This window comes from Sphaerodactylus townsendi, linkage group LG02 (assembly GCF_021028975.2).
Source record: "Sphaerodactylus townsendi isolate TG3544 linkage group LG02, MPM_Stown_v2.3, whole genome shotgun sequence".
In the NCBI taxonomy this organism is placed as follows: Eukaryota; Metazoa; Chordata; class Lepidosauria; order Squamata; family Sphaerodactylidae; genus Sphaerodactylus; species Sphaerodactylus townsendi.
Window position 1 is genome coordinate 87,314,605 of NC_059426.1, and position 22,498 is coordinate 87,337,102.

At 43.9% G+C, this 22,498-nt stretch overlaps 1 protein-coding gene across 3 annotated transcripts in view; it reads left to right on the forward strand.

Annotated features, from left to right (window-relative positions):
• The window catches only part of TUB (TUB bipartite transcription factor), a 172,764-nt gene that overhangs the window by 48,766 nt on the left and 101,500 nt on the right, over nucleotides 1–22,498 (forward strand). The window lies entirely within an intron of this gene.

Here is a 22,498-nt window from a genome sequence, read left to right on the forward strand (position 1 = left end):
TGGCGCACCAGGCCATGAAGCTGGCTCTGTTTAACTGTCACCCTTAGAACGTTCGTGCAGCCTGTCTGTGGCCTGAGGCCTTGGTATGAGGGCTTAGAATGTTCGTGCAGATGGGCAGAGATGAGCAGTGAAAACAGTAAATAGGTAATACTGTTAGGTAATACGAGTGGAAGTGAAACACATACACACTTTGCCGTGGGAGACGTCAGGTGGGGTTCCCCCCCTCACACGCAGGTAACTTTCACTCTCTGTGCCTCACCCACTGCTACCACACAATATACATCCAGCTCATCCTCACACACCTCACTCTGCCCTCCCTCACATCCAACCACTACTTACCTGCTTCCTCACCCATATTCGCCACAGCTCTCTTTTACTAAAAGCGAGCCGGAGTTTGCCTTTTTCTTCTAAGAAAATCCGTGGGGTGGGGGCAAACCAACACTACTGACTCTGCTTCTTTTTCACATGGTCCTTTAAAAACCCAGGGAGCTGGCCTCGATCTGAACGCCTCACAACCCTGACTCTGTTGTCTGACTGGGATAGCCTCCTTGCCCCAGTTCTGCCTTACCCAAGCCAGGACTGTGTGTGCCAACCAGCCTCATGGGCAGCGGGGTTCACACTCTGGACAGTTCCGTTGTGGAATGGAAAGGGTTACTTTATACTAAAAAAAAAGACACCACCATATAACAATGTAAATTAAAAAGGGAAAGAGGGATTCCATTTGACCACCCGAAAAGGCTGCGGATCATTGGACCTGCATGGACATCTGTGTGGGTTGCAGATTGTGATTAGAAGGACAATTGCCACAGCAACGCGTGGCTGGGCCCCGCTAGTACCGTGTTTCCCCGAATATAAGACAGTGTCTTATATTAATTTTTGCTCCCAAAGATGTGCTATGTCTTATTTTTCAGGGGATGTCTTATTTTTCTGTGTTCTGTTCGTCGGGCATGTTTCCAAACAAAAACTTTGCTATGTCTTACTTTCGGGGGATGCCTTATATTTCGCACTTCAGCAAAACCTCTACTATGTCTTATTTTTCGGGGATGTCTTATATTAGGGGAAACAGGGTATATATATATAAAGCTAACAGTGACTTTGTTAGTCATGCCCTAACGCTGAAACGGCTGGACAGATCGCTCCCAAATGTTCACATGACGTTCCTTCCTGTTGCAGGCAGATAATCGGACCTTCAAATCGCCAAAAGTCCATACCTGAGTCAGGTAAAACATCTTTTTCCTGGCACACCAGGCCATGAAGCTGGCTGTGTTTAACTGTCACCCTTAGAATGTTCGTGCAGCATGTCTGTGGCCTGAGGGGTTGGTATGCCCTTACAATGTTCGGGTCCAGATGGCCAGAAAGAGATGAGCGAAGTGAAAACAGTAAATAGTAATAATACTGTTAGGTACTACGAGTGGAAGTGAAACACATACACACTTTGCCGTGTGAGACGTCAGGTGGGGTTCCCCCCCTCACACGCAGGTAACTTTCACTCTCTGTGCCTCACCCACTGCTACCACACAACACACATACTCTCATCCCACATCCAGCTCATCCCTCACACACCTCTGCCTTGCTCTGCCCCTCCCTCTACATCCAACCACCTACTCTGCCTAAGCTTCACTCCACCCATATTCGCCACAGCTCTCTTTTACTAAAAGTGAGCTGGAGTTTGCCTTTTTCTTCTAAGAAAATCCACGGGGTGGGGGCGAACCAACACTACTGGCTCTGCTTCTTTTGCACATGGCCCTTTAAGAGCCCAGGGAGCAGGCCTTGATCTGAACGCCTCACAACCCTGCCTCTGCTGCCTGACTGGGACAGCCTCCTTGCCCCAGTTCTGCCTTACCCAAGCCAGGACTGTGCGTGTCAACCAGCTTCATGGACAGCGGGATTCGCACTCTGGACAGTTCCGTTGTGGAATGGAAAGGGTTACCTTATACTAAAAAAAAAAAGACACCACCATATAACGATGTGCATTGAAAAGGGAAAGAGGGATTCCATTTGACCACCCCAAAAGGCTATGCTGCGGATCATTGGACCTGCATGGACATCTGTGTGGGTTGCGGACTGTGATGAGAAGGACAATTGCCACAGCAACGCGTGGCTGGGCCCCGCTAGTTTCTGTATAACATTTGTATCCCACTCTAAATTTTGGATGGGTGGAGAAGTATTATCCCAACCCTGTGAAGTAGACTAGGTTGAGAGATATCCAGGGATATCTTTATAGCTGAGCAGAGATTGAAACCAGGGTTCTAGCCTCCCAACCAACATATGCTAGCCATTATACCATGTAATAGGTAAAGATTTAAAGCAAAGCAAAACACTACATGTGGTTTCAGATCTAAATTAACTACATCAGGACATGCGTAAGAAATCAGATCAGCCAGACCTCCTATAATGGAATGCTATTTTTCATGTGTTTCATTGTATCCTTTTTGGTGGACAGTCAGGCACCAGTTTCTGTGTATAGCCAAAATAATTACACTGAGATGTAATAATTTCATTGTCTTGTTATTCAATTACCTGTTAAACATTGGTAGTATAATTTGAAGAAACATCAGTTTAAAAATTATAGTAACCGGGCAATATCTGTTCTTTTTCAAAGGCAAAATCTGGAATAAAAGTCCATGCTGCAAGCTTTTACAGAATTATTATACCATTGTAAAATAGACTATAACATTTTGCTGCCTTTCCTCCTTAAGCCCTGCCACTCTGAATTGATTTTTAAAATGGGCTTTCAAAAACATCCTTCTTCTTCTATATCACTTTGTCACCTTGGAGTTTGACTTGTGGAAGTCAGATACTTTTTGTTATTTAAGCTTCCCCCCATTTTTTGTAGTAAATGTAAGAGATTAAATCCCCTTATCAGACAGCCCAGAGAATAAATGTTGGGATAGGTTCATAACATTTTAAGTAATATGACCAAAATACAAAATCAGTTTTGGAAGTGTGATAAAATTGAAGGCAGAAAGGTATCTTGCACTTATGGCGGATGACAATTTTTTTCTCAGTGGTTTCCCTGTGCCACATATGCTTAATATTAAACACACACACACACACACACACACACACACACACACACACACACACACACACACACACACACAACAAATAAACACTGCTTTATGTAACCAATAGTTGTTGTTGAGTGAGAAGATTACATTCCTTTTATTTCTTCGGCAGTCCATTCACTTCCCCAGAGGACTTCAGCTCAGAAAGTAATCTCCATCATTCTCGTGATCTGTTCATGTCTGAACAAGCACCCATGAAAGCTGACTGATCAATAAGATTGTCAGTTGATACAAAAGCCGTCTGTATCAGGCTGGAGAGTCTAGCCATACACTCTTACTCTGGAAATGGCCACATGCAAGGAGAAGTAAGGACACGTCGGTCTCACAGTCATCAGTGCCTGGAACAGATATCTGTTTTCCCCAAATACCATATCAAGACAAAGAAGAGATAAAGCTCACTTTCAGCAGGTACCAAATCAGTTTCTTTTGCTGTCTCTGACTCAGCTGTTCTTGAAAGCTATCTGACCCAGTGAAGTTTAATTATCTCTTGGCAAAAACAAAAACAATTACAAATTTGATTCTGAAGAAATTGGTGTCTAGACATTGTTCTGCTGGTATCAGCAAAGCAACATGTTATTTGTCCTATGTATAAGAAGCAGAAATTTTAGTGAGGTAGTGAATTACTTGCATTTAAAAATTATCATAGCACTTATATCCTTTATGGAGGCCCTCTTCCAAGTAGTAATGAATTTGCTTTGGCCAGCAGCTTCTCCAAAAAATCAGTACTGCTTAATTAAATAAGTACTTTAAAAACTTTATCGATGTTTTAGAGGACCGTTCACTGGACAGAGCAGTGAAAACAGGTATTTGATTGGACTTCAAACTGAGTATTATATCCAAATTAACAGATCAAAATCAATTAAATTGGGAAAGTAAAACTCCAGGTTAAATGGAACATTTTGGTCAAGGGAAATTTCATTTCACTTTAGTAATGAGCATGCTAAAGGTTTCTAAGTGGCATCTGTATGAAAAAGACAGCAACTTAATGGTTCTATTAAAATTGCAAACAACACAGAGTAATGGAAATCCAATTGGAATCACATACAGCTATCTAGTTTATTTTTTATTTATTTATTTTTCAAACTTATATATTTGAAATTGGTGGGTCTGAAAGGTGCTTCACTAACTCTAGGATAGCAATTTGTTTATCAAAATATTTGCATCCCACATTTTTGGTTAACAAAATCATCCAAAGTGACTTGCAAAGAACAAACAAGTTAAAACTTAACCTAATGAAAGGCCTTTTTTCATATGCACCTCTTACCACAGTTTTTCCCGGTGGTCAAACTTTGTATCTTGGAAACATTTTCTGTGAAATCATTTCTCACACACATTCCCCCATCATTTTCCCCCTTGTCTCATCAGTTGCCTTTATTCCACATGCTATTGCTGAAAATGTGTTATTCCTAATGGAAGCGGGATGTCATCCATAAATGCGGAAGAACAACCCTCCCTCCTTTTTTTCTTTTGCTCAGGTGGTCTAGGGTTACTGCGCAGTTACAAGAAAGTGGCAATTCAAAAATGTCTTAGCTTCCAATTCTACCACTGAAAACTACGTACACAAAATGGAAGCAAAAAGCAATTAAAACTACTGGAGCAGGAACAGGAACACAAAGCCTTCTGCAACACACTCCACTCCTTGACAGAGATACAGGCCCAGCAAGGGGGAAGGGTGTGGGGTTTGGTTCAGTTGGTAGCTGCTGTTAGCCTAAGCATGCCACACTCACGGACACATAAGCACTTTAAACAAAATCCTGTCAGGAAAAAAAATGTCTGCTGCCACCTTTTTGTGAGGGAAAAATGAAACTCTGCGAGGCTTGTAACAGTAAACCAAAACTAGAATTTATTTACAGGCTGTTTTCTTCTCAGTTAGATGTTACAGAGAGGTTTTAAGCGTTACTTGTTCTTCTAGGCAGATTTTACTTAGATGTTACTAAATACAATGCAGTTTCACTTAAATGGTTTTTTGATTTCCAGTACAGCTTTTTACATACACAGGTGTCTCTTTTAAGGGTAAACCTTTCTTCATGCTCCTGAACACTCTCCCAAAACACCCACTCTTAACTCCAAAAGGTTTTACATTGGCTTGGGACAGAGTAAGCTCTGGGATTTCTCTAAACCCACTCTTAACTCTGCCAGTTAAGCTATCACACCCTCATGAACTCTCCAGTCCAGTATCTAGGTGTGGTCTCCTGCTGAAACAATAGCCAAGCCCTTTGTGTAGTCTTAGGAGTGTCCCCGTGAAATAAGTTTCCCTCTTTTTTCCCACCAACACCAGGCTTCCTAGTCTCTGATGAAAACAAGGATCTGTCCTCAGTATCTGAGATTTCTTTGGGTCCCTCCACACTGTAGGATCTGGACTTTTAGTTCAAGCGTAGGGTCCGAATTCCGGATTACTCGCGACAGCCAGTAGCGTTCGACTTTGGTATGTCACCAATGTCATTGGCTCACCCCCCCCCCTCTCACCGTTACATTTTTGAGCTCGACTGGGAGGTGCAACTTCCTGGTGAACTCGTGTTGCACTCAAGCCGAAGCCAGTGGAGTGCGGAATCTCACTTGCCTCGACTCTGCCAGCCAACCAATCACAGTGCAGTATTTTCGGCCAAGCGCAGAACAGGAGACTCGTGGCAGCAGCGAGAAGCACGGCTTTAAAAAATCCTCCTATGTAGCTCCTATGTCGGTAAACGAAAAAAAAGGGACACGCACTCACGTTTCCCACCATAGAACGGCAGCCAATCGGGAATGAGGAGCGAGGAAGACGCGAGGAAGTAATCCCGCCCTCTGAACTCGGCTCCAGAGACATGAGTCAGCTGCTGTGCGGAGAAATGGAGGAGTCGAGCTCAGGTAACAATTTCCGCGGACACGAGTCAAACCTGAGTTGCCTTGTGTGTGCGGAGAGGGCCCTAGAGAACACTGGCCACTTAGCCATTCTCCCTCTGTCTCTCTGTCTCTCTCTGCCACTAGACGCTATCCCTTGACTGGATCTGAGGACTGACATGGTCAATCACATGATACTCACGCGAAATATCAAGGATTCAGCTGAAATCTTCAGAATAAAACCATGAAGAGTAACATATTTGTCGAATGAAACCAGCACTCAAATTTCCTTTTCTTTCTGAAATAGAATAGGCCTCGAAACCTGAATGGCCCAGTTTAGCCTGAACTCGCTAGAACTTGGAAGCGAAGTGTTGTCTGCCATAGTTAGTATTTAGATGGCAGACCAGCAAGGAAGACTAGGATTGCCATATGAAAGAAAGCAATAGCAAATCACCTCTGCTTGTCTCTTGCCTGTACCTTTGACAGTGGTACATCAAGGAACAGCCTTTGACAGTGGTACATCAAGGAACAGTGACTTTGAATTGTCAAATGGCTGAAAGAGAATAGGTTAGGTGATTCTACCCCCTCCTACTGCATGTCCTCTGCTCTTTATTGAAGCCTCTCTTATTTTTAAAAAATTGAGATAAATAATCACTGACCTCTACATTTAATATAGTCCTGACCATGACCTTTGTAGCAAAGTCTTGACCTGAAACCATATATACATGAGTCAAAACATAAGAACACTATCATTTTGTAGACTGTATTTGAGTTATGCATCTCCCTGTTTATATAGTATATTTCTTTGTCATCTCTCCAGAATGAAGCTATTCAAGGTAATTCACAGAACTATTAAGACAAAATAAAACCATTAAAGCTGTCAATAAAGAAAAACAACTTAGAAAAATAAAATTATCCAATAAGCAGCACCCGCAGGAATAATTTAAAACAACCAAGACCAGCATAAAACAAAAAATAACAACTTAACAGTAGAAAGGTAATCAAATGAGGGCCTAGCTCAAAATCAGAAAAATCAGTCATGAACAATCCAGAGTCATATTATTATTATTATTATTATTATCTGGCCATAACACAAATAGTGGTTGTGTTTTTCCTATGTTTCCTATTTATTCCTCATTCATTTCATTCTATTTCAGGCTTGCCTCCCTCCGCTCCAGTTTGGTAAACTATCTAAACTTGCTACATTTTTAGGCAATGAATCATAGCAATTTTTTTTATAGCAGGCTGGGGTATGAAATCAATATGATGATTCAGATAATAGACTGTTTTTGCCAAAAGAAACAGTGGAAAACAATTGTATGTGTAACCACCAGTGCTTAGCATATTACAGTTAGAGTTGCATGGAAGAAATCTGCAGTAATGCTTGAAGACAGTGCAAGTCAGAGGTGCTTTATTTTTAAAACTTAGTGGAGCCAGGATCTTTTAAGGCCATGTCTGTGCAATTGATTAATTTGAGAACTTTCATAAGGACTGCTAAGAAACAGTTTTATCTCTTACATGGGTTCTTTGGTGAGTGGAGAATATCAGTTCAATCCAGAGCTGGGGCGGACAGGGACAGCCCCGCTGGAGGTCTGCTCCACCCGCTCCACAGGACTTTCTTGCAGTATGGGAAGACTGAAAAAGTTTTTTTTAATCCTCCAATTCCCTTACAGGGGAGAATCTGTCTATACCTTTGAAGCCACACATCTATTCTTGCATTGCAAAGTCAAGTCAATCCTAGTATATTATTAGATGGTACATATTTTGCATATGGTTGATCTTTATGCATTCCTGCTTACGTATTTATTATTATGTATTGTAAGATGGAGATGTTCCACCAGGCCCATGGATGAGGGTAGCGGTGGTATTCTGGCCTCCCCTGCAGGACCCTTCCTTTGTTTTTCCCTTTCTCCTGTGGCCTCCTTTTAATTCATGCCACCACACCAGTAAACATTAGGGTTCTGCTGGTTTTGCTGGAAAATATTGATTTCAATTTAATATGCAGGATCAGATTAGATGGGGGCAGCATCTTTTCACATTATTATAATTGTGTATGTTTCATCCAATTGTAATTAATTTCTATTTTATATCTATTGTATTGTTGTTGTGATCATGACCCTGGCCCTGACCTTGGCTGGGAAAGGGAAGGAAATAAATTTAATAAAATAAATAAATAATAATGTTTGATTTCCTGTGGCAGGAAAAAAAGTCTCATTGGAACAGCAAGTGAAGATTCTTTTTGATTGCTTGAGCACATTGAGCTGTTTGAATAATACTGTAATTATAGTTATTATAGCTGTTGGGTACCTTTTAAAATGATTTCCTTTCAAATGATCTGCAAGCATTTGTCAGTTTGCCATTCATGCAAGTCTTTAAAATGCCACCATCATTAAATTACTTTTCTAGAATGTATAAATATAAAAAGTCACTGGAACCAAATCAAGAGTGTGACATTCCAGAACAGTTGCTTGTATGTTTTTTTAATGGTCCATGATATAATAAATATATGATCCAAAAACCTGCAAGACACAAATGTGTTCTGAAGAAGTTGTACTGTTTCTGCAGCAACCAATGTGCTTTTACAACCAAATGCCCCTGGACACACATGTATCCCATTCATGACATTGTTGGTAGTTGCTTCTCAACAGTGATTTATGTTATAACTAAGTGCAGCAACATCAAAGAGTCTTGGCAGTCTACCTGGAATTATGTTCCATTTTATTTGATGGGGCTTTCACCCAATAAAAAATGTTCTTAGAATTGCAGTTCACAGTGTGGAGTCATAGCTGACTTATGGCAACCCCGGATGGGGTTTTCAAGGCAATATACATTCAATGTCAGAATAGACATTGCCTGCTTTTGCTTCACATATCTGGTATTCCTTGGAGGTCTCCCATCCAAACACTAGCAAGGGTCAACCCTTATTAGCTTCTAAGAGCAGATAAGATTGGGCTAGCCCAGGCTATCGAGGTCAAGGCGAAGTTTATAGTACCTGCAGCAATTACCCTGTGTAGGGTGGGGTGTGTGTGACAACACTGGTGTGATTAAAATTGAAACACACATGTGATTTCTAGTTGTAGTGGCTTCCATGCTTCAAAAATAACATAGGAAGCATTTCTTTTAAAAAATAATTTTATTAGTTTTCAGAGTATATTAGAATAGAATTGGAAAAATACAGAATAGAATTTGAAAAATACTATAAAATAGATAAGAGTAAAACAAAGAAACTATGTACTCAGGATTATATTGAATACACATTACATAATGGAACCCAGTATAACATTATTATAATATTAGAGAAACCGTTGTGAAGTCTTAAAATCTCTGTCATTTACTCACCAAATTCATAATATTCTAACTAGTTAAATTATTATATCTTAATCATTATCAATTTTTTAATTCAGGGATTGGACTAACATTGTCTCCACTTTTCAGTTCTCTCATTTTACACCAGCACAGAGCCTTAACTCAACTGTGCCACAAATACACCAGTGTGCAAAAGCAACGCAGCTGCACCAGCACCCAAAAGCAGTGGGGCTGAGCTAGGGTTCTATGCTGGCATAAATGGCCCTGGAGCCAATATACCAGCATAGGGGTCAATCTCTTAAAAGTCATTCAATTAATTTTTACACAGTCTTGAAATGTCTTACAGCCCCAGTTTGGATCAAATGCGTTTTCACAAATTCAAATTTAAAAAAAAATTGGGAAAGATCTAAAGTTTGTGACTTGACAGCATTTTCCACCACCAAAAAGCCATTAATATTCTTTTATTTAGGAAGTGATTTTAGTGTGCAATTATTGGTAGAGGAATTAAAAAGTACGTCAATACTTCCTTTTAGTTGCCACTGAACAAAGATCTGTCTCAAGAGATTGACCACAAAGGCAGATTTCCATTTCATTCATTGTATAAAATTTAAAATTAGGTCTCATTCAAATATTATGGTTGCTGGTAGAGATTGTTCCATCTGTGCTGCAGCAGCTCCACATGGGAACATAAACAGATAATTATAATGACACTGAAAGTTATCATTACCGTATCAACCTGGAGCCTCCGGCTTTCAAATACAGATACCCTATGTGTAAGAGGTGAGCAACTCTGTGTCATTATGGACCCCATTATCTCTCAAAATCTGATGCTGTGCCAATCCTTTCAGTGTCTGTTTCTTAGTAAGATCACAGCCCAAATTAGGACCACAAAATACTTGGGACCTTTTCTGAGAGTCAGCCAGTGGCTGCTGTGCCACTTATATCAGAAGCCAGTCATATTCCTTGTGACTCTACCTAGGTCCTGATAGTTCTACTTAATGCAATACTGAACAACCTTTAACTCAAGATGCACCTAGCCTATTACCTAGGTTCAGTCCAAGCTGATCTTCTGGAGGAATGCCAGAGCTTCAGTGAGAGACCTAGACTGCTGAGCTTGCAGAGACATGGTAGTGACAGTGAGGTTTGAACTCGTCCTAACTTTGTGTGTATTTGCATTCTTTTTTTATCCATCTACCGGTAAGTATTTGAAAAAGTGATTGGTAAACTGAATGTTTGATTGCATTCTGAGAACTATCCAACCTATAATACTATTTTTCAAGATTTTTCTAGCAAAGCTATCTCCAACCAAAGAGGGTCATTGCATCCCACCATTTGGGGTAACAGTATGGTCACCCTGACTATAGCTATTCTTTATCACAGAAACGTTCTTCTCTATGACAGACATTTTTCTGTGCTTTTTGCTCTAATACTATGGTTTCAATGTGCTGGTGTTGCTTCATTTAAGTGGTATTGTATGAGGTCATTTTCTGAAAAGCATTTTCCCTTTCAAGTAGTTCAGTGAAAAAAAAGTTTGAATTCAATTTTATTTTCCTCTTAGACAAAAACCCATTAAAGTGAAGAGTTTTGCTGGCCTAAAACACACACTTATTCAGACAAATGATTGATATGGTAGTTAAGTGGAGGCCACTCTAATTCCTCTTGAATAGTTCATTTGGGGAGAAAAAAGTATTGACAAAAGTTTTGCAGAGTTTCATTTAGTTCTCTGAAACATTTTTCTCTAGCCAAGGAAAAAGCTATTCATTTCAATATGTGATAGGTGGTAGTAAAGAACTGATATCATAAAGTACAATTTTTTATTCAGGGAAGATGGTATATTGATACCATTGGTTAACACATGGAAATATGACAACAAATGGCACAATATTTCATCATTGTTTGAATAACATGCACTGTAGACTACTTTGCTACATTATGACTTAGACCTTCATGTGCATTTGGTTTTATTTATAGGCATTATAAGCTTCATTTATCAAAATGGCTGGGGCAGGGCTGAATACAAAATAGTTCAATGATCCAATGTTCATATAACACTGTAAATTCACAAAGTCAAGAATACAGCGATTGTAGAAACTCAGGGAGCATTTTTGGTTCATAAAATTGTTTGGCTGGGTGATTCTTTTGCATGACATTCACTGTCTTCTTCCATATACTGGCAGGAGCATGTGAAAACCTAGTTTTCATGGTCTTTCATCGGCCCTTTTTTGAATTGGAATAATCATGTGATTTTAGTCATGTGAAGCCTCTGAATGGAAGGCCCAATTTTTAGGGTAGTGACCTTAGTTAAATGTTAGAATGCTGTGTATGCATATTATTCCTAATTCAGTTCCTGGCATCTCCAGCTGAAGAGATCTTGGAACAGCTAGGAAAGACCCTAGTCTAGTGCAATAGGCATTATTGTACAAGATGGACCGATGATCCAAATAAGTATAAAATAGCTTTATACAGGTATATAATTGGCAGAAGGGAGAAATGTATGCTTGCTTCTTGCTTCAAACCAAAACAAACTGGCCATGGCCTAAATGTCTAAATTACAGCACAGATAGTAAAAACTCAAACGCACAGGTGTTGTGGAGGGAGGGGGAGTGGAGGTCGCTCAAGCTTCAGGTACAACTTCCCTGTGTCATATGGGAGGTGCATTTGGCCACCAGCCCTCCTCCCTCCCCTCCAGAAACAAGGAGCTGAAGCATTGTACTCCTGATTCCTCCTCTTACACCCTGTCCCCCCGCCCCCCCCATTGGTTTAAAATTGAGCTTAACTCAAGGCAAGTGCCAGCTGAAAGGAGGCTAGGAACAGGTTGGAGGGTGCTCCTTCCCTGGCCATATCCTCACCCCCAGTCTCCCTCTTGCCACCACTCACCTAAAGTAAGTTATGCTTAATTTTAAAACAACATAATTTTTTTTCTGGCAGTGGAGGAGGGGGGCGGGGGGAGAAAGTGGCCCACTCCCCCTGCCCCCCCCGCTGCCCCAAAAAGCCTGTGTTGCTTTAAAATTAATTTTTAATTTTAAAGTGGGGGCTGTGGCGGGCAAATGTGGGTGACATCCCCCCCATTACTGCCACTGCAGCTGAAGCTCTCTTTCCCCCTTTCCTCTCTTTCCCCCTTCTTCTCCCTTTTTCTCTTTCCCCAATTTTCTCTTCCCTTTCTCTTTTCCTTTCCTCCTTTCTCTCTTTCCCTCTTTTCTCTCTTTCCCTCTTTCTATCTCTTTCCCATTTTCTCTCCCCATTTCTTTCTCTCACCCTCTCTCCTTTCTCCTTCCCTTCTCTTCCCCTCCCTTGCTCCCTCCCTCCCTTTTAACTAACAGAACTGGGGTTGTTTGGTGCCCCTCCTTGAATCTGCTACCCTACTGCAGCAGAGTTCAGGTGGGAGCACACAGTTTCAGTGCTTGCCTGGGATCCATTTTCTGTAACTACCTCCTGCTCAAATGAACAGAACTGAACTTGTGTACTGTGAAGAAAGAAGCAAAAGAGAGAACACAGGGAGGGGGGGTGGGTGAACTAGAAGCATGTGAGTAGGGCATGGACCTCCTGCTCGATACATTAATGTTTTTCACTATTGATGTCTGAAAGAAAACTAAAAATCTTCCAGGACAGGACCCTGAGACTGTTTCAGAATAGATGGTGAATGATGGTGGAGGCTTTTATTATTGTAAAGTGCTATGGATGGTTATTACCAAACCAGGTCAGGCTATAATCAGCAAATGTCATTCCTCTAATATAAATAAGACTGCAGAATCATAGTAGTATCAGAAAATTACCACAGAAAAGTCATTATTTCTTTTTAAGTAGAAGTGATGAAATTTATATCTGAAACTATTTAGCCGAGAATGATCTATTTGACTTTGCCTGATGTTATAGTCTTAATTTATGCTATTTATTTTGAACCAAAATGTGAATTTCAATCAGTTGTTTCCATTTACTTTTGTCTGTTGGTATGCGGACAATAGTAATATATTTATTTATTATTTTTTCATATTTTCATGTTACAGAAATGACATCTAAAATAAGGAATAACCAAATAGAACAGGACATAAGTAGTAACATTAACATACAGTTATACTTAAGAGACTATATTAGAACTAATTATTATGCAGATTGTAAAAAAGAAATTATCCCCATCCAGTAGAACATTTGGAGAAAACTATCACTGCAATTCTACAGATCAGAGTAGGATTCTGAGTAGACCTGCCTCATACAAAAGGGATTTAAATACAATCTGCAGAGAGCAATCTTTGTTCTGTGGAATTATGTTCAAATCCTTTTTTAATGAAGAAATAGTATTGCTGCTTGTAAAAGAGGGTGCAAACTCAGCAAAATTATCCCTTCTTGCTGCATTCCCAAGTATAATTTGACCAGTTCTAGGAAGGGTTTGAGGGTCAGGATCTACTTCAGGAAGGCAACAAACAACCTCATATACACTAGTACAGTCTAAAGTGCCCAGTGTCCTTGTGAGTGTGCAAAGTGTTGGTTAAATCACAACTCCATGGGATTTAAAAGGTCAGTGATTAAGCAGAGACGGGTTGTCGTTGCCTTCCTCTGCAAAGTCTTTCTTAGTGGTCTCCCATCCTGCTTATCTTCCAAGATCTGACGAGACCATGATACACTATAACATTCCAGATGCCCCAGTATCCTTACTTTCAAGGTTTGTGAGTTCTTGTTATGACCTTTTGTATATAAATACACTTTCAATAGCTTATTACAGATTGCAAAAACACTTTACAGTAATTCATCAAATTCATTCTCACATATGTACTGCAACAGAGGTGTACCAGGGAAAAATGGCGCCCGGAGACATCAGTTCTTCAAGGGGTTGCCCACCCCGCCCCCTGGCTACGCATTTTGCTGACATGAAACTGAGATGAAGAGTGAAGTCTTCCAAAAATGTTCACGGCTAGCCAGGAACTTGTACGCAGATTTCTTCAGTTCAAATGTCTTTCAACTAAACTAAGCTACTGAACAGTTCCATGTGCATGGATTGTTTGTTTTGGTTTAGGGCACATGTAGGGAATTCCATGCATACAGGACACTTTCTTCAGATGAAGTGAATGGTGAAGTCCCCATGCTCATGGAGCCACATGTGCATTTTAAACCCCACAGAGCTTTGCACTGGAGCTGTTATGTAGTTCTAATACCATAAATCATGCTTAAGAGTCATGTCAGCTTTTTCATAATCACAGGATTACCAACCACATTTTGAATAATGTAGACAATGGCATTAAGCCATTTCTATTGTTCAGATGCTTAAAACCTGGTTTCAGAAATGTAAGATTATACTGTCATCTTGTTGCAGTAATGCTAGTATAGCATTACATTTCCACAAGCAAAAGAATAATGTAGACTCTTCACGTTTGAGCTTTATTTATTCATTCATTCATTCATTCATTCATTCATTCATTCATTCATTCATTCATTCATTCATTCATTCATTTATTTGATTGATTGATTGATTTGATTTGATAGGCCATTTCTCCCTTTCCAAGCTCAGGGTGGCTTACAAAATGATCCAGTAATAAATAATCATCTATATACATAAAACTGAGAATTAAAATCATCATTAATATTCCACTAACTCAGTAGTTCTAAAAGATTAAAGCAGCCTACAAATATAATACATCCCTCATCATAACTAGTGGGGCAATTAACTGAAGGGAGGAAAGAACAAGAAAAAGGCAAAGCAGGGAAAGAAAGAGGGATGGGAGGAAAGGGGTAGGGAGGGAGAGAGGCCAGCTAATATTACTGTGGCCTCAACCATAAGTCTGGTGGAACAGCTTGATCATACAGGTCCTGTGGAACTGCAAATAATCTTGCATTGCCCTGTTCTCACTGGAGTATTCCACTAGGCTGGGGACAGGACTGTGGAGGCGCATTTGCCCCATGTCCCCAGGTGCAACCATTCCGGTCATGTGAGGGCACAAAATCAGCCCCCCACATGACCAGAGAGTCTCGGAGAGACTCTCTCCAGAGCCAGAGAGCATGGAGCCTCGTCAGACTTCGCCCTCTCTCAGCCCCGCCCATGTCGTCCCAGGGCCAAGGCAGAGAGGACAGGTCCCTCGGCCTCACCCCCACGCATCCCTGCTGCCAGGCCAAGGGAGAGGGGAGGGGGCAGCAGCAGCCTGCGCTGGGCTCGGAACCTGGCAGGCTCCAATCCCAGCTCAGGCTACAGCTGGGCTTGCCCTGCCCACCTTTATCAGAGGCCCCACAGGGTCTCTGATGGAGGTGGAGAGGGGGCGGCTGCAGCCTGCGCCCAGTTGGGATCTAGCTGGGATGCCAGTTTCTTTGGTATCCTGGCTGCTGGGCGAGAAGGGGAGCCGATGGTAGCCCCTCTTCCCAGTTCAGCAGCTGGGATACTAGCTTCTCTGGTGTCCCAGCTGCTGGGAGAGAAGGGGAGTCGATGGCTGGGCACAGGCTGCAGCTGGGCTTGCTCTCCCCACCTTTATTGGAGGCCCCATGGAGGTGGGGAGGGGGTGGCTGCAGCCTGCATCCAGCTCGGATCCAGCCGGGATACGAGCTGGGCACAGGCTGCAGCTGGCTGCTGGGCCATCGGCTCCCCTTCTCGCCCAGCAGCCAGGATACCAAAGAAACTGGTTTCCCAGCTGCTAAGCTGGGAAGAGGGGCTGTAGTCCAACTCGCAAGTAAGCAGCACTTACTCATGAGTAAGCAGTACTCTGCACAGGAGGAGGCTTAGAGTGGTTTTTGCCTCTGGGTGCCATTTGGCTCCCGTATGCCTTTGCAGGACTGTAAAAGGGCCACTTGTAGTTGTTATTTCCACCAGTAGTTGTTATTTCTGATCTCAAGGCTCTCTGGGGAATGAACCAGGAAAGATGGTCCCTAAGACACACAAACCCCAGACCATTAATGGCTTTGTAAATAAGTACAAGCACCTTGAACCTTATCTGGTGCTCCAACTGGAGCCAGTACAGCTGGCGGAACACTGGTTGGATGTGTGCCCACCATGGGGTCCCTACCAGGACCCTCACTGCTACATTCTGGAAAAGATGGAGCTTCCAGAAGTGACCCAAGGGTAGCACTGTGTAGAGTGCATTGCAGAAGTCTATTGTGGAGGTGACTGTTGCATGGATTACTATGGCAAGAAAGGTAGGGCACCAGTTGCTTAGCCTGGTGGAGATGAAAAAAGCTTGTGTGAGCCATGTATGCTACTTGGACCTCCATAGGATGCCATTTATATTTATTATTGTATTTTTATTGTATTATATTTATTATTGTATTTTTATTGTATTTTATTGTATTGTATTTATAAGATTTAGCTTTTACTGTTTTATCGCAGCTTTTAAAGATTTTGCCATTTTATTATGTTTATTGTTGTACACCGCCCGGAGCCCCTCGGGGATAGGGCGGTATAAAAATCTAATAAATAAATAAATAAATAAATAAATAAATAAATAAATAAATAAATAAATAAATAAATAAATTAGTTAAGGAGGAGTCCAGGAGCCCACCAAGACTCTTCATAGTAAGATACAGCCTTATGCTGAACACCATCTAGGGTTGGCATATGGCACTCCCCACCCAACCCACATCAATCCACCACAGAATCTCCATCTTATATGGATTCAGCTTCAGTCATCTCTCTCGCATCTGTTCCACTACAGCAAAAGCTCTGGTGTGGCTTCTGGATTACCTTCCATCATCAGATATCATCAGATATAACTGGGTGTCATCAGTATTTTGATGACAGCCCAGTCCAAACCTCCAAATCATCCTGGTGAGGGGTCGCATAAAGATGTTAAATAACATTGGCAAGAGAATCACCCCTTGTGGGAGTCCACACACCAACTCATGGTCAGTGGAGGTTCTTTAGCCAATTGCTACCCTCTGTTCCAAAGCCTAAAGTAATGAGCACAGCCATTGCAGGACTTCCCCTTGAATCCCCATGTAAGCAAGGCATTTAGTCAGGTTGTCATAATTGACTAGGTCGAATACTGCTGATGGATATAATAAAATCAGCAGCACTGACCCACTTCGGTCCAGGTGTCTCCAGAAGTTATCTGTCAGGATGGCCAAAGCTGTCTCCACCCCATGGCCAGTGTGGAAACCAGACTGGAAGGGATCAAGGGATGATGTCTCATTTAGGAACCTGATGTCTCATTTAGGAGCTGCTCCACGACAACTCCCTTAATTACCTTGCTCAGGAATGAAAGATTCAATACTGGGCAGGAATTGGCAGGATCTTGAGGATTCAAAGCTGATTTTTTCAACAGTGGTCTCACCATGGCTTCTTTCAACCCCTGAGGGAAGATCCCTGAACTCAGGGAAAGATTTATAATATTCCCCAGGGGAGTTTGTACTGCATCCCCACTGGCCTTCAACAGCCAGGATGGGCATAGGTCCAAGAGGCCCGGGGTGAGTTTCACAGCCCCAAGGACCCTGTCCACATTATCCAAGAAGAGAGTTAACTGAAATGGTCAAATGCCATCAGAAGATGGGCAACACACCATCTGTATCAAATGCAGCTGGAAGGCCTTGGTGAAACAATAAGATTTCATCCTCAAAGAAGCTTGCCAATTTATCACATCTCTATTATTTTGGGGGCCATCTGATAAGGCTGTTAATTGTTACGTCACCTTAAATAATTGTGCTGGATGTGAGGTAGCAGATGCGATATTAGCTGTGAAGTACTCTTTCTTCATCACTTTCATCACCACCTCATAGACTTTCATAATTGTCCTAAAAGATGTGCTTATAGCTTCATCGTGAAACATCTGCCACCTGCGCTCTAGCAGTCTGAGCTCTTGCTTCTGCCTCCTTAGTTCCATGGAATACCATGGAATACCATGCCAATCTGGTGCGGGAGTGTAGAGAGTATTGGGAAATGATCTCATTGATGGCCTCAGAGACCCAGTTATGCCAATCCTCCATCAGCTCATCCAATGAGTCGCTGGGAGGCTTTGGATCCTGCAGAGCATTCTGGAATCCAGCCAGATCCATGAATCTTCATGGGTGAGCATAAATCAGCTCACTGTCTATATGAGGAGGAGCTGCGATAATCACACAAGTCTGCACCTTACTTTGCAGTAGTACCCCTTGAACAAGAGACAATGATTTTTTTAAAAAAAGTACAAAACTTTCCCATCCAAACTTTGTGTCAAACCCTGAATCAGTGATCCAAATGAGACTTTGTAACTTGATGATTAAGAAGCCTTTATTGATAGTTACATGGGTAAAAGGGAAAAAGCTGGTTCTGTCTGAACCTTCACACAGCCCCAGTATATCAATCCTTATCCCACCCCCCACCCCCGCCCCACCTAGCCCATAATATCATCCCAAGCAACAGAAGGCACGAAGAGCAGGAATGTAAGATGAACCCAAGGTCAGAAGAATGAGATAAAGACATTAGTTGTGAGAGTCTCTTCCTGGGGAAAACAAAAGTAACTTGGATAACTCTGTGGAGCTCCCCTCCACCCTGATGCTCCTCTGCTGGGTGCCAGGCTCCAGCCTGACACTTTGCAACTGTATTTAAGCCCAGAGGCTATTATGATGACCTATTACTCTGCAAGATGAGATCCAAAGAAGCAGCATATTGCTGTATCACTGGTAAACTGTGGGGTTATCTGAAAGAGCTTCAAATACAAATTTATTTTTCAGACTTGACATATGAAGTCCCACAACACAGCACTAATTGAATTAGCAGTGGCATTTGAACAGGCAAGAAAACAATAACCATACTGGCATAATTGCTACAAAGTGAAAAAAGATAAATATGCAGCGGAGAGTAACTGAGAACAACAGCAGTAACAAAAAATATAATCCAATGATAGAAACAAATAACACAAAGAGGAAATTTTCATATACAACAGTTTTGCAATAAAAGGTCCTTTTGCAAGTCTAGGTCTGTAAAGGCTTGCCCCTTCCTTAGCGTTATTTATTTATTTATTTATTTATTTATTTATTTATTATGTGATTTATAAGCCGCCTCACCCCCAAAGGGCTCGAGGCGGCTCACAGAATAGTTGCACATTCAACAGCAATCAGTAAAACATATCAATACAAAGGTGCAACTCAATTCATTAAAATATAAGACTTAAAACTATAAAACTTAATACAGCTTCGATTGTATATTAATTAAAATATCAAGATATCAAAATATCAAAATATCAAGCGCCCGATCCACAGGCCAATAAAGGGAGGGGGTAAGTCGACCCAAGATGGAAGCCAGGGCCCGACTAGATGGTAACCGACAGCTTCAGTGGGGGGTGATAAAACCGCGGCCAGCCCCCCCAAAGGCCCGGTGGAATAGCTCAGTCTTACAGGCCCTGCGGAACTCACCAAGGTCCCGCGGACAACTGGAGGTAGAGCATTCCACCAGGCAGGGGCCAGGGCGTAAAGGCCCTGGCAGGGTCGAGGCCAGCCGCACCATGTCGCGGGAGCCAGGGATCTCCAGTAGCTCTGTAAGCTGCGATGGCATGGCGGCCTATTTGGGACATAGGGGGTGATGCGGTCCCGTAGGTATGAGGGCCCCATGCTGCGTAAGGCCTTAAAGGTCATCACCAACACCTTGAAGACGATCCGGAACTCCACTGGGAGCCAGTGCAGACAGCGCAGCACAGGGGTGATGTGATCTGAATAGCCACCACCTGTCAAAAGCCGGGCTGCCGCATTCTGGACCAGCTTCAACTTCCGGATCAGTCGCAAGGGAAGGCCCGCGTAGAGCGAGTTACAGTAATCCAGCCTCGAGGTGACCGTCGCATGGATCACAGTGGCCAAGTCGGACTGGGAGAGATAGGGAGCCAGCCGCCGGGCCTGGCGGAGGTGGAAGAACGCAACCCGGGTAACATGGGCCACCTGGCCCTCCATTGATAATGAAGAGTCCAGGCGGACCCCCAGGCATCAGGCCGACGATGCCAGGGTCAACTCAACCCCCTCCAAGACCGGCGGCCGGAATTCCCCTGGTCTCTCCCCCCGGCCCAGCCAGAGGACCTCCGTCTTCGTTGGATTAAGTTTTAACCTGCTCTGCCTCAACCAACCAGCTACCGACTCCAAACAGTGCTGTAGAGCAACAGGGGCAGAGGCCGCCCCCCCCCATCAACAGAATGAGCTGGGTGTCATCCGCATATTGGTGACAACCCAGCCCAAAACTCCGCACCAGCTGAGCGAGGGGTCGCATGTAGATGTTAAATAAGAGCGGGGAAAGCAAGGCCCCCTGGGGGACCCCACAACTAAGTGGAGCCCTATGGGAGGCCTCCTCCCCGCACCATACCTGCTCACCCGACCCTCGAGAAACGAGGCAATCCACTGACGGACAGTGCCCCGCACTCCAGAGGTGGCCAGGCGGTGGATCAAAAGGTCGTGATCGACCATATCAAACGCTGCTGTAAGATCTAATAAAATCAGCAGCGCCGATCCGCCCCGGTCTAGCTGCATGCGGAGTGTGTCTGTGATGGCGATGAGGACGGTCTCCGTCCCATGTCCTGCTGGAAGCTTGGACTGGAAGGAAGGGATCGAGCGCCGATGTGTCCTCCAGGAAACCCTGAAGCTGCTCCAACACCACTCTCTCAATTACCTTCCCCAGAAACGAAAGATTCGAAACGGGGCGGTAATTGGCCAGATCACCAGGATCTAAGGATGGTCTTTTCAAGAGTGGGCGGACCACTGCCTCCTTCAACCCACCCGGAAACACTCCTTGCTCAAGGGAGCAGTTGACTATTTTCAACAGGTGGGGTCGTAACTCCTCCCGGCAAGCTTTTATTAGCCAGGAGGGGCACGGATCCAGAGGACAGGTAGTAGGTCTAACAGCAGCTAGGACCCTGTCAACATCGGACTCGCGGAGCAGGGAAAACCGGTCCAAGCTTGGACCTGAAGACGGCGAAGGAGCCTCGAGTTCTCTTACTGTATCAAATGTGGCTGGAAGGTCCCGGCGGAGCGACACGATTTTGTCTGCAAAAAAGCTCTGAAATGCCTCACAGCCAATAGCCAATTGAGAATTTGTAGATCCCTCCACCAAAGAGGTGAGGGACCGAACGGTCCGAAATAATTGTGCCGGGCGAGAGCTTGCAGATGCGAGGGAGGATGAAAAATAAGCACTACGCCAGCAGTGGCGTAGGAGGTTAAGAGCTCGTGTATCTAATCTGGAGGAACCGGGTTTGATTCCCAGCTCTGCCGCCTGAGCTGTGGAGGCTTATCTGGGGAATTCAGATTAGCCTGTACACTCCCACACACGCCAGCTGGGTGACCTTGGGCTAGTCACAGCTTCTCGGAGCTCTCTCAGCCCCGCCCACCTCGCAGGGTGTTTGTTGTGAGGGGGGAAGGGCAAGGAGATTGTCAGCCCCTTTGAGTCTCCTGCAGGAGAGAAAGGGGGGATATAAATCCAAACTCTTCTTCTTCTTCTTATCGCCAACTCATAGGCCTTCATAAACGTCCTATAGGTTGTTCGTGCCGCTCCGTCGCGAGACTTCCTCCATGCTCGCTCTAGCCGTCTGAGTTCCCGCTTCATCTGACGCAGCTCCCCAGTATACCAAGGAGCCTGCCGTGAACGGGGGCGCAGAGGGCGCTTGGGAGCAATTTCCTCGATGGCATCGGAGAGCCTGGAATTCCAGTCCACCACCTGCTCATCGAGGGTGCCAGAGGGCTCAGGGTCCCGCAGGGCATTCAGGAACCCGATCGGTTCCATAAGTCTCCGCGGGCGGACAAAAATGAGTCCGTCGCCTAGACGGGGTTGGCGCGGCCGATCCATCCGGACCTTCAGGGCAAAATGGTCGGACCATGGCACTCTGTTAACAGAGGATACCGCCATATCCACTCCTGCCCCAAAGACCAGGTCTAAAGTGTGACCGGCTTCATGGGTGGCGCCGGTGTTTAATAGGGAGAGTCCCAGCGTCGCCATGGATGACACCAGGTCCACTGCTGCTGGGCATGAGGCGGCGTCCACATGGACGTTGAAGTCCCCCAAGACAATAAGTCGGGGGAAGTGCAACGCCCACTCAGCCACCGCCTCCAGCAGCCGTGGCAGGCCGTCGCCGGGTGCGCTAGGCGACCGGTACACCAGGAAGACGGCCAACCTCTCCCCTGACAACCACTCCAAACCAGCACATTCAAACCCAGGAATTTGAGGGGCAGGGGCTGCCCTGAAGGCGATGGCATCCCGGATGAACATTGCCACGCCTCCCCCCCGGCCCTGTGTTCGAGGCTGGTGGACACACGCGAAACCCGGGGGTGAGACTTCGTTTAGAGCGACCGTCTCACCTTCTCGCACCCAGGTCTCGGTGATACAGGCCAGGTCCACCTGTTGCGCCCCGAGAAAATCTCGGAGCGTCGCGGTCTTATTGTTGATGGACCTG